The following is a 17664-nucleotide window of genomic DNA, read 5'->3' as shown; positions in this document are numbered from 1 at the left end:
TTTAATTATGAAATATAAAAAAAAAAAAACTTATTGTAGTTTTCGTTTTTTATTAATTGCAATTAAACGACACTGAATTAATTAATCATTCGCATTCAGTGACCTACAATCGTCGATTAGAATATTAAAAAAAAAAATTAACTCAAATGATGGATTTTTTCACAAGTTATAGTGTTTTCAGGTTTCACACATGACGGACAGGAAAATTTGTTGACCTATTTCGGTGTTTTTTTCCAATTCTATTGAAGTAAATCAATTTTTAAAAAGTATGGGATTAATCTCCATTAAATTATCTCGACAATAGTATGCAAAATATCTTGATTCCGTGAACTAACAAGGCTATAATAATAAGAATAGCTGCAAAAATGAGGCGAAAAAAATTTTTCGATCGTAAAGCACTCTCTGATGCTTCGCATCATGAGTCGTGTAATAAAACAAATAAGGGTAGGTGCATTTTATATCTTTAGCGTTAAATAAATTTACGGATTGTAATGTCTTTAAGAGATTTATTGAACCAAATAGACCACTTTAGCTTCTAGGTATATTGTTTCTAATAAATAAAAATAAAAACTATTGAGCTGTCCCTTTTATAAATAGTTTTCAAAACAAACGTATATATTTTACGAATAGTTGCCACTTCATAGAAACTTTGAATCAAGTTCGGGAGCTTTTAGGTGTTGGGGACATGTTTTATCCAAATCTTCTAAAGACGGCGTAATTAAAAAGTTGTACAAATTATATTGTTGTGTAGATATAATTTTATTGAATAAGCAATTCTGATACAAGTTTAAGGTTGTTTCGGAAATGTATAGGGTAAGCTTACACCTTTTATTGTACTTTTTTATTAAAATATATCTATCTGGATAAAACATTTTATATTATTTTATAGTTACTGATTGGCAATCTATTTTTTATTTTTTTTTACACTAGTCTTTAAAATGTGGGATGTAATTAAAAAATATAAAGGTTTTCGATTACATGTTTCTACAAACTAAAATGTCCTTATAATCATTCATATTATAGCGTAAAATATAAATTTGTAGTAAATCATACAAAAACACTTTATAAAATATAAATTCGCTTATCATTCGCAATGCTACAAAGATCTAAATATAACAAGTGTAGGAGTAGAATATACTTAATTATTCAGTGTTCCTTCAGTTATAAAAATAAAAGAAAACTTGACGATAGCTGATCAAAGTGAAAATAATACTTAAAATACTTTAAATTTCTTCAAAATCAATAAAACTTAACATTCGATTTTGTTTTAACATGTGATTTTTCTTAAATTTGAATATAATAAAAGCAATTCAACCAAGTGTATTTGTTAACACTTTTTTTTATTAAATTTCGTTATTTGACATATTTAGAAACAGTTAATAAAATAAAGTTAACAGCAAATTCGTTGAGAAATGTAGGCTCTATCATCCAGTTTCACCAAGGGACGAATTTATTAATCACGCCGTACGGTTTAGGGCCTTTTAAATAAACGGAATATTCATATCATATTCGCTATAAATTTTATATATTTGACAGTTTGTCCAACTTTATGTACACAATATCGAAATATACCCTTTTAAACCCTGAGTTTTAAACGTTGATTTTAATTGATGAAAAACCATTTTATTCCAATAAATTTGATATTAAAACAACTGGTAGTTATAAAAAATAACTTTTTCTTGTTTTATTTAAAAATAAAGTGAGACACACTATTTTAATAACGATTATCGACAGTAACAAAAATTTTTGAAAGAATCTAGTGTCAAATAGGGAAACTAGAAACTCAATACAAATTATAGGGAATTCGCGTTAGTCGTGTTCTATACAAACATCGACGCTATTTTATTTAACCCGACACTAGAACAAACTAAAATTCAGTTTTTTTATTATTTACAATAAACAAAAAGGTATAAAATCTTACCTTCGGAATGAACGGTAGCCAAGCTATTAGATCTTCGACGTAGTAATCGGTTCTTTCCTTCGCTTCCATACGTAACGCAACATCCAGCGACTCCAAAGCTTGGATGGGGGGCTCATTGGCACATCTACACAATCTCTTACTTTCATTATGAATAAACAAATTCCTCAATAACGACCATATAGAATGCGTTACATAAATTTTGGTAGAACATAAGAAATACATAAAAATCCTACCAAAATGAAATCTTTGTGCAGGTTTTGCAGTATGCTAAGCAGAGGTGGAAATGATTATATCAAGACTAGCAAAGCGCGGCTGAGCCACAACAAGACAGGACGACAAATAGCTTGTCTATTAATACCGTTAACAAATTGTCTTGTATTGTACATAGGTGATAACGAGGATCTTTGTAATATAAAAATCTCTGAGTGTTTGTACACGTCTGGACCTCAGCGGGAGATAGTTATCGTATCAGTTCTCCCGTCCCATGGGACCTTGGTTATGAAAAGTGCACTTTTGCTGTAAAAAATCCAATGTAGGTATTATCTCTTTGAGATTGGGCGCCACGGGTGAGAGTACATTAATTGAATTATTTTACGTTTTTAGTGAAAGCGCTGTCCGATGACATAAACGTGTCGGAAAAATTAAAAAATGTGCAACGTTATTGGAAAATTTCAAAGGTCAATTAAATGGCTCAATTGTTGAATAAAGTTAATAAAAAGTAACAAAACTTTCCAACCCGTTGGTTGGCTTGGAAAGTTTTGTAAGGGATTTCATGGAGTTTGAATGGCTGGAATATGTGTCTAGAAAAATCTTGATATATGATGTGCTTGTTGTGGTTCAACCTTAAGGTGCAATGTTATAATAAGGCGTGTTAATAAGGCATTAGCTAAGCACTATGATTTCTTTCCATGCTTCGAATTAAACTAATTGCTTGCGCTACAAGTAGTAAGCTAAGTAAGCTACAAGTATAATTAAAAACTATCGTGCTCTTATGCGTCAATTAGTATTTGTTTCCTAGATTACTTTGATTCCCGATTCAGTTGAAGGTATTTCATGTAGTTTTAAAGAAACATATTTTTCCTTTAGTATTTTAAAGTAAATAGTATTGTAAAAACTTAAATTTTACTATCCACTTAATTTAGACACTTTCTACTTTATGCCAATCTATTTTAAATGGAGAGATTAGTCTCGATAACGACGTGAAAATAATATGTAAGATAAAATCATGAGTAGATAAGTGAAGTCCCGTGTCCCCGTAGTGCATTATGCATACATCTATTTCACTGATCGATTTTTTTTAGGGACAAGTAGGTGATAAGCCTTCTGTATCCTACCAGACCGAGACATTTTTTTTTCTTCGCCTCCACCGGGAATCGAACCCAGGACCCCTCGGTTCTATGCTCACGCGTCAACCACTGTACCAAGGAGGCGGTCAAATAAATAAAATCATGAGAACTCTTTGCATTTCTTATCTAGGTGACGTTCAAAGTTTTTATGGTTTTTATACTAGTTCATACCATTTGCATTGCTAAAATAAAACATTTGGTTGGATGTTAAAACCCTAGGAAATTGTACAAAAAATGGTAAGCCCCAAAAATCCATTAAATGTAATGTACAAAATAACTGATATTCATAGAAAGATTAAGTCATAGTCAAAGGGTGACTTGAGGAAATATTTCAGTTTGAAAAGCCTTTATGACTAATAGGGGTTCTCTCGTGATATCCGACTTTTTCAGCTAAAACATTTTGGTATGAAACATGTAAAATGTTTGTTTATATTCATTCTATTTTAGTTTATGTCATTCAGTGTACACATTTTTTAATAAAAACTTACTACAAGGAATTTAAATTTATAATCTCTTCAATACTTTTAAAATAAAGTAATAAATTCCCGATTAGATAGTAAATTAATAGATAAATCATGCAACATGTGCGCTAAATATGCTAAAAGTAGTGTTGATAACTTCTTATTTATTTATTTATTTTACAAAGGATAGCCAACAATTGTTAACACTAATTATAGACATACAAGGAGAATGCAATTTAACAAATCAAGTGCAACAATTAATTATAGGCTAACACCACATGCCTTCAAAAACGGTTATGATTTAAGAACAAAAAAAAACTGATAGCTACACAAAATAACGTTTAACAATTATCAATAAAATATCTATTTAAAAAAATAATGTCAGTCATATTAAAATAAAATCGGAATACAAAATTACAATTTTAAAATATTAAATTAAAATACATAAAAACCAACTTAAGAATTCATTTTTTTTATATAACTAATATCTAGTTACATAAAAATAAAGTTCGACAGACATAATATATATTAATTAGCAATGTAAACATTCATAATAAAAATAAAATCGGCATTCAGATTACAATTTTAAAGTATAAAATTAAAATACATAAAAACCAACACAAAAATTGATTTTTTTTTATATAACTATAATAATCTCTACACAAAAATATAGTTTGACAAACATTAGAAAATATCTATTTATAAAGAATGTAAACCTTCATATTCATATTAAAACAAAATCGTCATTCAAGTATTTGGTGCAGAACAGAAGCGTACGTGCATAAAACTAATTAAAAACTATTGGGACGATACCACATGTTATTATTACGGATAAATCTTCCTTTTTACTGGCAGCCTGTCGCTAATCCATTAATACTCCTTCGATATTCATTTAAAATTAATTTAATCAAAAAACAGCTAGCTACAGGTCTTAGTTCCTTGATAGGATACTCTTGAATTTGATATTTTTGGTTTTACGGCATTCAAATGCTTTATAAAGGATACTCTTCCTTCAAAATTGAGCAAGCAACTATGCAAGTATATTAAAATCCTAAAAGAAAAAAATGTTTTTAAAAACTCAATACATTCGATTGTATAATAATTCAATTCGGTTAATTGACGCAGATGCAATGTATCCCACTTAGGGCCTTAAATAGAACAATAATACGAAATTGTTAAAACTTTGAATATAAATTCAATGCCAACAAAATCAAATAAAAAAAAATGAAATTAAATCTATCGGTAGAGCATCACTCATTTAATTTATTAGGAATTTATCTTAAAAAAGATTTGTTAAATATTGTATCGAAAGTAACATAAAATATTAAATAATACACCAATATAAACGTACCTAGTAGCCAATGAAGTTCAAAATAAAAGGGCTTAAACTTGTTATTCTTTTAATAGACTACGTCCAATCCGTTATAGCTCCCACTTGTTCTATACTCGCCAGCTCTACCACTGATATAACATAGTCATGGTGTATGCGCTCTTATATACAGTGCTATCCTCAATGATAACACGTGGTATAATCCCAGGTAATGCACAAGTACAGTACCAACACGCCCGCTCATTATCCATCACGTAGAATGAGTACACAAATAATGTTTGCAATGCATTACGAAATAATCTGCTCCATCACGTAAGCTTATATCCTTTACAATATTCAATTGAAATTCAATTCGCCATTTGCGCTTCGTTTCCATGAGCTGTGAATTTATAATATCAAATCTCACTCTGTAATTTTGTAATTGTATGTTATTTTAGTGCCAAATGAGCGAGTTTATGTGGAACTAACGAGCGGACGTGTTACCCGACTGCCAACAAGCAATAAGCGGTAATGAGTCCATGTTTTTATTTCGACGCAATCGAGAAGAGACATCGATGAAATATTTCATGTATTACCTTACCTTTAATAGTAGAAGATTACATATGAATTTAGATTAAATAGGTTAATTTTTAAAACCGAAAACATAATTATTCATCATGCCTCACTCAAATACATTCTGATAGGAGAAATTGAATTTTATACCTAGAGTAAAACTATTTATTATTTCATAACACTTTAGAACAATCTGGCAAAATTTTGCTTGCAACTTTAGGAACGGCTAAAAATATCTGAGCTGTAACGTTATATTTAACGAACTTTTTAACTTTTCAATTGTTTCCTGAACCATTTAACTGGAATATAGCGGCAGCTCTCTATCTATTTGAGAGTTGCTGCCTGTTTTTTGGCCCTTTATTATGGTCTGAAGATAAAATATAATTAATATCATCAGAGCCTCATATTTAAAATTGTATGAACAAAAGGTGAAAATTTATTTTAATATTTTTTATTTATTTTTATCAGGTATAAAATATAGTACTTATCTCCTTGCATTTCTTTCTTTCAGAGTACATACAAATAATTTACAACTATTGTTATTCTTACATTTATTACCCAACCTTATCCATGGTTACTTTAAGTATTGGTTTATTTATCCAAACGAAAAAGTCCATTCTTGATGATCATTAGCTCATTTGTACATCAATTGTCCAATTACTCTTGGGAAATAATTCAATTCTAATATACCTAGATAACAGGGAACATCACACACAATTAGTAGGTATTTGTTAATAATTTTGTATTTAGTTATTTTAAGTTATTAAAATTTTATCATCTAAAAGCTGAATAGTGTTGTGTGATGTGTACCTAATGTATAGAGGTATATGTGTGGTGGATAGTGATTTATTCTAAATGTCATAATTACTAATAAAACAGGGCTGGATTTAGGGTCACTCGGGACAGGGACATAGGGCCCAAAAATACAAAGGGAAAATAACTTAGGGCTAAGTGCTGTGACATTTAAATCCGGCCCTGTTTACTAATACTTAGGACGAAGCATCAAGGAATTATAATATGTCACAGCACTATTGCTAAAATTATTAAAAATTATAACTATAAATGCCATAAAAATAAACTGTTAAATATTAGTGAATAGAAAGAATAGTAACTCTAACATTGGATTAGTTTATTAATTTATATTCTGATCACTTTACAATGGTACTGTAACATAAAAATCAATAGGGACTTTAACATTCTAAATCAAATAAGTAAGAAGAGTGATAGATAATTTAAATAATAATTGACCTCAAAATGTATTTCTTCCTCGATTTACGATCATTATCGTACACATAAGCGTGATATTTATTGTTCGGGTATATTATTATTAAAAAATAAACCACGTTTAAAATAAGTTTTGAAGTCATAAGAAGACATGAGCTCCTAATATTCTCATAGATATAAAAAAGACTGTTACTTTAAAAAAAATCAGCTTGAGCAGCAGAGTTGTAATCAACAAACTGTACAGCAAGCAGCAATGTTTTTCACAGTTTACGTACCGGAAGTAAGTGATAAGAGGCATCAGCTGCGTGGTGGGGCGATTCTGGGGATCGCGGTCCAAGAGACGCGGCAGGGCCTCATGCAAGCAGTCTGGGGCCCGTTCTACTAGAGCGTTCACGTTGCGGTCCAGCTGCATGAGATATATATTTAACTAGCCTGCGGCTTGGCCCGCTTTGTCTAAAACCTTATAAATTATATTATACTAAAACCTTCCGCTTGAATCACTCTATCTAGTAAAGAAAACGGCATCAAAATCCGTTGCGTAGATTTAAAGATTTAAGTATACATACGGTCATAGGGACAGAGAAAGCGACTTTGTTTTATACATGTAGTGACTAATCTGCCCCTGGCCGTCCATTTACCAGGATAATAGACTATGATGCTTGATATATAACCTATAAACAGTAAACACATAATGGTCGCGTTAGCCATTTTCTGAAATCCTCGATTCCGCAGCGCATTTAAAAACTTGATAAAGACGTATATGTGTTAAATCGAAAAGCCATCAGTTAGTTTCATTTCTATTCAAATATATTTGGATTAAACAAATTGTATTTGCAAATTCAAATTATCGTAAACTTGGAAAATATCCATTCACTCAAAAATAGGAAGTGGTTAAAATTGATGAATTGATTATTATTACCTTCATTAGTTAACAATTTATTCAAATAACAGAGCGATATTTTTATTACCAATATTGTATACAGCTGATTTAATGATTGCCATTCACCAAGAAATACGAAAATATATTTATAGTTGCCTCTATTGGTGATAAAGGAGAATAAACCAAGAAAAACTCGAAGACGGCCGCTCTTAAAATATCCTAATTACCGGTATTGTAGCACTTCGTTGCCACCTCCAATTAATAATAATAAGAACTTAAAAATGCTAAATCGCGTTACCATGGCGACGATCGATTCTAAATGTTTCCATTTGATTTGACTAATAAGATTACGTAAAGGTGATTCCAATTATATTGGTGCCTTTAATTAAGATCGCTTAGCGGTAAGACTGGTCTATCTTATCGTGATAATTAGCACTACTTGTGATTTATTTCCTTTGGGTTTCTGCGATTTCGTTTGGAGTATAATTACTCCGTGATTGAATTTTGCAATCAAACCTTTATTTTATAAAGTACAAAAGCACAAAGTAGGATTCTCAACTTGCATTCAGTTCTTTAAACTGTAGTGCGGTTTATAAATAGATGTGGGATTTTTGAAATTTTAAGCTATTGAATAGCTTCTATCGCGGGCCTTGAGCGCGGGGACAGAATCCAGAAATTCCGTAACGAAAAAAACCTCACGCTCCCCACTCCGACGGGCAAGGAGGTGTGGCTTGAAGGCATGCTATGCAATAGATTTACTGCGGCAGTCCCCGAGTGCCACACGTCTTTTTTTTAGATTATTTTTATCCTCATAATTATTATACGCTTAAAATATGTTTCATGTTTGGAATTTGATTTAATACGACAAACTAACAAAGATAAAATATAAAAGTTTGCTTTTCGTTTCGAAAAGTCACACTTTTGTTAAGTAAAAAAGGAAACAAAATTGGATATAATATTATCTGTTAAACATAGCAATTACAGAACGCAAAAGTCTCAATTGGAAATTCAAATATATGCAAGTCTTTAAACTGTAGGCTTTTCTCCCTTATATGGTAATGAGTATTAAATATTCCACTTTGCGCCTTCCTTATTCATCGTTTCTTCAAACGTAATACGGTTTTAAAAATTTAATAAAAGAACTCTTCATAGTGTTTTCAGATCCCTTTGAAGATATGTATTATCTTGATTTCTGACTGGCTTCTATATAGGAAGTATATTTTTAATTCAATTAGTTATTTATTTATTTATTGTATTGTGTATTCTTTATATTCATTGTTCACCTCTCCGTATTAAGAGCATTATTTCCATATTCTAAATCAAATAATTATATGTTATATGTAAAAATACATATATGTTTTATATATTCACATTTTCCAAATATATACGCAATATATTTAACAATTAACGTTAAGTATCTACTACCATTTTCAATTAGGTTCTACGTAAAAGCATTAGCTGATAAACGATATTGGCAAATCTCAGGAAATCGGAAATTGTAGACTACAAATTCTAGAGAGCTTTTTGAAATTTCTGGATAAGGAAACAGTTATACGGCTTCCTAACTAATGGTTTAATATAAATAGAACGGAAATAAAACAGAAAATAAAAGGAAAATACAGTTTTAATTGATATTAAAATTAGAAGTAAATATTTATTTATTTAAGGAGGAAAATGAAAATTGTTTACAAATGATTTACTGTGCAGGCTAAAGAACGCTAATACTTTAAATCTGATCATTAGATAGTATGGACTTATCGCTTAAGTCATCTCTTCCAGGCAACCTACTGTAGTTAAACTAGCAACAAATCATAGAAAAAACGACATTAAAGTGGAAAGAGTGAAAATAATTATAATAAATGAATAGAAAATGTAATTCTTTTCACAATAAAACACTTCTAAGAGCGGGACAGTAAGACATCTGTCATATTTACCGCAGAACCACTCTAGTTGTAAATGTGGTAATAAGGTTTGAAAAGAATAAGAATTTTCAAGGGCGATTCTCTAAGACTATGTTAGTTTCGTGTAGTTGCAAATATTTTTTAGTTTCTCATATAGGAAGGCGTATATTTCTTTAGAGAATATAATATGGTCAGATGATATTGTATCTGTTTAATAGAATAGGTTTTATAGCATATAAATTTGAAACAATGCCTTGTCTGAATTAAATCAAATAAATGAGAAAATATACAGGGTGTCCCAAAAAGTAGTGATATATTGAAGCTGGGAGGTAGAGGACCTAGAGGGCTATCCGAATCACCCCCATGTATGTAATGCGATTCTTCGTATTTTCGGAGTTATGACGTTCCTTTCAATTTTTCACCCATCGCCGAGTACGATGAGATTTTTACTCATGGTGACGTTAATTATTGCGGTAGATGCTTGATTTTTTTTTGTGTGCTAAGCTGATGTGCTAAGCTGAAAGATAGGCCAATTCAGTATGGTAACTTTTACTATCGTTAGATCTTTGAATGGAATGAATGGAATTATGCCTAATGCCAAGAAAGATAAAATTACCCAGTATGTTCAGAACTTCAAGGGCCCGTAAAAAAATAAAATCGCTTAAAAAAAGTTTTCCGTTTGGTTTTTAAAAACTTGTTCTATCTATCAGGTAGCTACCCTAAAAATTTTATTTTATTATTCAGAAGGCTTCAACCGAAAAATTGAAATCTACATATAAATAATATACATGGGGGTGATTCGGATAGCCCTCTTGGTCCTCTACCTCCTGGTTTCAGTATATCCATACTTCTTGGGACACCCTGTATAATTTATACAGTATACAAAACATCAAATAAATTACAAAGAAACAGATTTATTTAAATCCCTAATATCTTACAAATAAAATCATTTATTTATTTTATTCACTTGAAAAACAGCAAAGAGCAAAATCGTTCACATTTGTAAGTTAAATTGTCCACTTAAGAAGCGTGGACCATAAAGATGTCTTCACAAATAAATGTCCCAAGTTCGCTTACTAGTTCCGAGAACTCATTGAATATAAAAATGTTTTAGGATCAGCGAGGAATTTACTAGAAACTAGCTGACACTCAAACTCAGAAATGTTAGTTTTAATGTTAAGCCCTGCTTAGTCAAATCGCGGGCTTCCTCTAAAGCTCCTTTTACAAAATTTATCATTTAAACTCAGTCTTTTTAAATCCCTACTTATATTTTAAATGAGTAAGTAACTGTCTGTCTCTTCCTCACGCCTATGCACTTATTTGGATGTAATTTTGTACAATGATAGTTTGTCACCTGAGAACGGATACTTATAGGTATTATTTATTTTTGGTAAATAAAGATTTTATTATTATTATTATTTTATTATTCAGAAACATATGGGTTCTTATGGGAACCATGTGCATAGTAATGCAGGCGGAGGCGCGGGCGGAAAGCTAGCTATAGGAAACGTGAAGATAGATGTTGGCAATCATCAAATCTGCGGCTCTTATTCCATTATTAATTCATATTATATCTAATTGGAATAACATGGCAATACTACAAATAAATTATGTTAAGAATATAATACCTTTCGAGTGGTGAACTCTATATTCAAAGAAGCTTAATGACACCTAAGACGGGACGGGAATAATTGTGAATACAGGAGAAAATAACTTATTTTTGTACATAGAAAACTTTATAGATCGCGGACAATTAGGTATTTCTAACAATATATAATTGGCACCTCGTTATGAAAAATACCATCTATTTGGAAACCTTTTTGTAGTCTAAAAATGCCACAGACTATAAAACGAGTCATTTAGCATCTGTTATTAAATAAAGCAAACTGCTGTATCAACTGTTTGAGAATTTCAGAACTCAGCGGGATTTGGCAAGCAATTAGTAATTTTGCTACAGTTTGTATTACTTATTTACTGTGATATTTCCCAGATGTTTTGTTTCTTTAGTGTAAACATATTTAAGAAGACAACTCTTTGTAATGTTTTCTATTATTTTACATGCTTTAAGCAGTTTTGTAAGTAATCATCTTTGAATTAAAAAAATATATACCGTTCGAATTGAGAACCTCCTCCTTTTTTTGAAGTCGGTTAAAATATAACGATAATGATTTTTCACTTTATGCGTAAAAACATGAAACCATAGAAAACAAGTAAATTCCTTAATAATACAAAAGAAAGATTTATTATATAATCATGTTTTTTTTATTATAACTACATATTTTTACTCGGCAGCCCGAAATAGAAGATTATGTTTTCGAACTTGTAAAACAAACTTTAAAGTTTACCAATAAAAGTTGTGAGTGGTTGTGTAAAGTTTAGAATATACAATATAAAATGTTCACGCCTTATACCTGGATAAAACGCTAATCCACACTATAATCTATCTATATACAAAGTTTAATGCAAACGGGAAGACCAATATTTGTGAGAAAGAGCAACAAACATCGTTTAAAACTTTCACGTTTATAGTAGTAGGAAATAAATATTAAATAATTAAAGTTTTAATATTTTGAATATAATTCTATTTGTAAGGTTGTATTGTGTTCATATGGGTGATCTATACCGCAACTCATACTATTATTGTAACTTGATTGTAACTGCATTTGCAATTGTCAAGAGTTTACACGGGTATACTGAAAAAAACTATTCTTATAATTAAGACTGACCTGTTCCATCTGCTTCACATACAACATCGGGTTAAAGTTGGTGTTGATCAAGGGTCGGCCCTGATTAAAGATGGCCGCCAAGATCATGCCCAGCGAATACATGTCTCCTAGCGTGCTGGCGTGGCCACGCATTTGGGTCTCGGGGGCTGGTAAGGTATTGTAATTTGTAATTGTGGATTGGAAAGCTTTGTGGATCCTATTATTTATTTATTTAATTTAAACTTAGGTAGCTACTTATTTAAAAAAGTGCTTGATTGGAAATTTAGTAGGCTTTGGGGAACCTGTTATTTATTTCTTTAGGTACTTATAAAATTGAATATAAAATAGATTTTATTAAGATTCCCGATTAATTATAGTATCTATGCAAGTATTTGTTGAAAAATAAATGTTTTGAAAGTAAATTTAAATTATATTACTATTAAATTCCATACAAAGGTTGCTCGTTGCCTAATTTTTAGCTCTTATTTTAAAGTTTTAATATATTATCTTCCGATAATCATAACATTAATTAACTAATTAATTGACCAGACAACTATTAAAATGAAAGTTTTGAAAAGATGAAAAGTTTGTAAGTTACTGTCAAAGCTAAAAGTACTTTATATACATACCCATATAGTCGAGATGTGGCTGGCAGTACTTGGAGACCTTGCAGGACCACGATGGAACGCTCAGGAAGTCCAGCGGGTCATCGCTCGGGATCGGTTCTGTTACAAATATATAATTTAAATCATAATAATACACCAAAACTAGCTAAGTGTTAGATGTCAAAGAATTAACATTTAAATAGCTCAAAAAACGGACGTGTTACTACTGATTAATAAAATACTTTAATATGTTAGTTTTACTATATGCTTCCTAAATCTGTGTTCCCCGACAAGTACAATATGCGGGTCTTCAAGCGTAGAGTGAACGGGTAACGGAACGGTCTTAGCTTAACATCAGGCGAAATTGTGGTCAAGCGCTTCCCTATTGTCAATAAAAAATGCGTTTGAGTTTTCTCTTCACAATCGGCAAACAATAACGTTAAATTACAACGTGGTAGATTTCATTGCGATGCGAACAATAGGCATGACGAAAGATTTTGAAATCCTCTTCCATAATGTGTGTATACGTTTATTAAACAAGAAAAACCCTATATTTCGGTAATATACTTAAATTTAACGAAGATAAAAGCCATTTTCCAAAAAATATTTATTAACTGTGCCAAAACAGCTCGCAGGTGTCATGGCGTAGGCGTGACGTCACACTTTGGTAAAAACGTAATTATTTGTACGCATTGCGAAGAAAATTAAAAAAATATTTATTTAATATGTGTTATAGAAACGAATTTCAAAGTTTATAAGTGGTGTGCAGTATTGCAGTGTGAATCCACATAAAAATAATGCTCAAAAATGTGTTAGTAATTATTTTAAGCGAGAAAATAATAAGAAATGATTGTATAAAGTTGGCGCGGAGAACCCCGAACCATATATTCGTGAATTCGCAATTATCTTTCTGTTCTGAGTCGATAAAGCATACGTGAAACAATAGAAAATAAATAAAAATGCGTATTCTCAACATATTCATAACATCAAAAAACATCTGACGTGAGTTGTTTACTTAAGCGTGACGTCACGCGTGTTTTAGTCAAAATGGCCAACTGCAGTATTTCAATGTTTTATTTTATTGATAATCTCATTAATCTTAATGTTTTTAAGATTTCTAAGTCACTATATGTAATTTATCTATTATACATTTTCCCTTAAAAACTGTCGATACTGTCGTCATGCCTATTGAACATAGTTGGGAGATATTTCACAAACGGTTGAATTTCGATCTCAGTTCCAGTTTTAATTATTTAAATTCCTAGATTGGGCAGCTTTGATGCAAAATTGCGAAAGGTATTTCCTCGGTGAGGTTAGGTTAGCAGCCGTATTTTACACTTTTCAAATTGTTGCTATTCTTTGTCCTATTTATCCCATATTTTATCCTATTAACCCTAGAACACTAACCTTATTTTTCGACGTTTAATACTAACCTTCGTCGTTTCGACTACGCTGTTTATTGGAGGGGATTTAGGGGTTTAATTAAAATAATATATTTGTAGTTATGTTTTTATTTTAAGGACAATGTATTATTCTACATATAAAAATATTAAAATACTTATTTTTATATATTTTTAATTCAAACAGTCATCAAAATGAGATCATAGTTTACACGCTTTATGAACATTGTTAAAATTTTTGAAAAATTCGTAGATATAATATATACCACTAAATTGCTCGAAATAAACTATTAATAAAAAAAAATAATATCTGAAAAATTAATTAAAAATATAATTTTGATAATAGCTTAGGATCTAAAACATTTGTGACACACATCAAGTTTGTGTTCCCCACACAACGATTTTTTGCACTTAGTGCACCTATTTTTAGTCTACCTTTGCTTTACGGAGGGACATATAGCATATATGTTTCTTTTATTTTGCTGGGAGGGACATTAGCAGCATTACTTTGCTCAGTCTCATTTATAACATTCACATTACTTCTTCCTGGCATGTTAAAAATTTATGTGATTGAGTCCCGCAGAGTATCAGTAATGCCATCAGTTTACCTGAAAAACATTGAAGAGGATCTAAAATATCTTGAAAAAAAGCGTACAGGCCCACGTGCTATGTATGTATGTTCCTTGAAGGTCTTCTGCTTTGTGACTTTGTCTGTTGTGATGACCATATGTGTTTATCTTTCCCAAGAAGAATGGTACGCGATGGTCTTATAATCAAATCGCTAGGGTCAGCTGAAGTGGTTGCTTGGTGCTAGAAGTGTTTCGTCTTCAATGGAGCGTGGGGAGATGCCTCATTATCTTGATCTAGAAATTTTTCTTTATTTACAGTAGAAACTTCATCATCACCCTCCGTTTCATGCTTCATCAGCCTCAATGTGGTCTTCAGACTCTCTCCGAGATGAATCCTCATCACTTTCGACTTCTAATAATAACATATGAATCGTATCTAAAAAATTAAATAATAGGCACCATTATAAATGATAAAATAACGTAATTTTAACTTAACTAAATAGTACGAAAAGTTACGTTAATACTAACCTTCGTCGATGTGACGAGCCATGGTTGCTGGAGCAGCGCGTGTGGACCTTCCACGCACAAAGCACTACCGTCCATCGCATTCTCAACGGGTCGGCTGAGATTAGCTGAAGTTAGAAAACCATACGGTCGCGCGCGTAAAAGTTATAGCGATTTTTTTTGGTGACGCGTCGTCGAATCGACGAAGGTTAGTAATCTAGGGTTAAGGGCCGATTTTTCAATGCTTGGATAAAACTTATCCGTCCAATAAAGTATTACACGATAATATTAAAATGTCACGTAAACTGTCAAATACGGGCAATTAGAATACATTTTTAGGACGGTAGTTTTATACATTATTCGACGAATAAGTTTTAACCAAGAATTGAAAAATCAGTCCTTAATCTGATGATCTAAGATTGAGACCTATTTCTCTTTGGAGGAATAATAAATCTAGAAATCTATTTGAGATTTCAATAGCTTATGTAATCTATTATAGAATTCATTAGAGGTATTTATTTGAGAAATAGTTGGAAAAAAACATGCCATTACTTCCCATTTCACGTAGGTATCGCTTAAAATAACTTGTTGTTGTTTTCACATTCATTAATGGAAATTACAAAGCAAATAAAATCGCAAACAATGATAAAAAGTTTCTTCATTAAACTAAATAAATTTGGAAAGTACACAAATTAAATTAAAGTATTTCGTATTTATCTGTACAAAAAATACCATTAAACATTTGTTTATTTTAACATCCCCATTAATTTCAACGCAAAAAACATCGCAAACAATGATAAAATGTTATTTTTCCGAAGTAAACAAATAGCATTGCGAATTTTTCTATTTAAAAAAAAATCCATTAAAAATATTTGTTTATTTGAACCCACTTACGTAGATCCCTGCCTACGGTATAAATTGAGGAGCTAAATTTGACAAAAATTAATTAACCAACCAATAAATAATTATGAAGACCTTTGATCGTTCCGAGTTTGTATTTCAGAACGAATTAATTGATCAGACTAATTTAAAACGATTTTAGGATATCGATACAGGGAATAGAATCTAATGTTATAACGCTATAGCCTAATATTATTCTGTAAATGTATTATACTTTTTTCACGGCAAAACTTTATGTAATTATTACGATTCACTGATTTTTTTTTGTAATTAGGTACTGTAATTCGTATTTGATGTGGTTTTACATCCTGTCTTCTTGTTTATAGTCTGACCTACAACACATGCATATATCTGAAGAACAACTACTTGTATTTCCTATTTATCAATTAATTAACAATTAAAAATCTATCACACATTTATTTCTAACTAACGAACGCACCACTACACTTTTCAGTCCTCAAAAAACTACCTATATAAAACCAAAATATAACTAATAACTCAACATAAAACAAAACGTATTCAAGGTAATTCCTCATGTGCTTTCAACTCTAAGCGCAGCTCTACCGCAGCTTTGCGAACAGTAATACATTCTATACTATTGTCTTGGAAACTGGGCACTGGACGTACTACCTCTTTATACTGTGGTACTACAATGGTCCTTTGAGCGGGCAATTACGTCAATACAGGATATTGCCTGTATTGAATAGTTCTACGTTGTCTAAACTTTAGAGATTAGCTAGCAAGTGAATAAAGGAATTCCCTTTATGGACTTATGGTAACGGAACTCAATGGGTAAATACGAATCTGATACTAAAATTTCAATGTCAATTCGTCTGTTTATCTGTCACGGAGATTATACACAAGTCTACAAATATAAAAAAAAAACCTAACTCTATTTTCAGACTTTTCTATCCTGTCTGTCTGTTTATTTGCTCGTCTGTTTAATCTATTAGACAACAATTTGTCTTTTTATCTGCCTTTGCTATACAACCGTCTGTCTTTTTATCTGCCTGTCCGTGTGTTAGCACGTACCTATTGCATGAACCGTGATAGGTGACAATTGAAATTTTATACAGATGATGTATTCTTGTTGTAACATCGTTAGATTTAATACTGAATTGTAACAAAAACAAAAAAAAAGAATAAAAAATAAAAATAACAAAAGAAAAGACATCGTAGCATTAGCACTCAATAGTGACTGTAGAAAAGTGCGGCTCCATGTTTCCTAAAGTTTGAAGATTCAGATGAATTAATATAATTATTAAATCAAACATAAAATATGTATTATTAATTAGATTCAAGTTTAACAAGCGTTGCTTTGTTGATGAAGTCGTTGCCATAATTAAGATTGGCAGTCATTCGGTTT

The sequence above is a fragment of the Colias philodice genome, chromosome 1 (assembly GCF_061535455.1).
Source record: "Colias philodice isolate Cphi_HAF_F1 chromosome 1, ilColPhil1 Martin Lab GWU primary, whole genome shotgun sequence".
NCBI classification, from domain to species: Eukaryota; Metazoa; Arthropoda; class Insecta; order Lepidoptera; family Pieridae; genus Colias; species Colias philodice.
Note: the sequence above shows the minus strand (reverse complement) of the source record.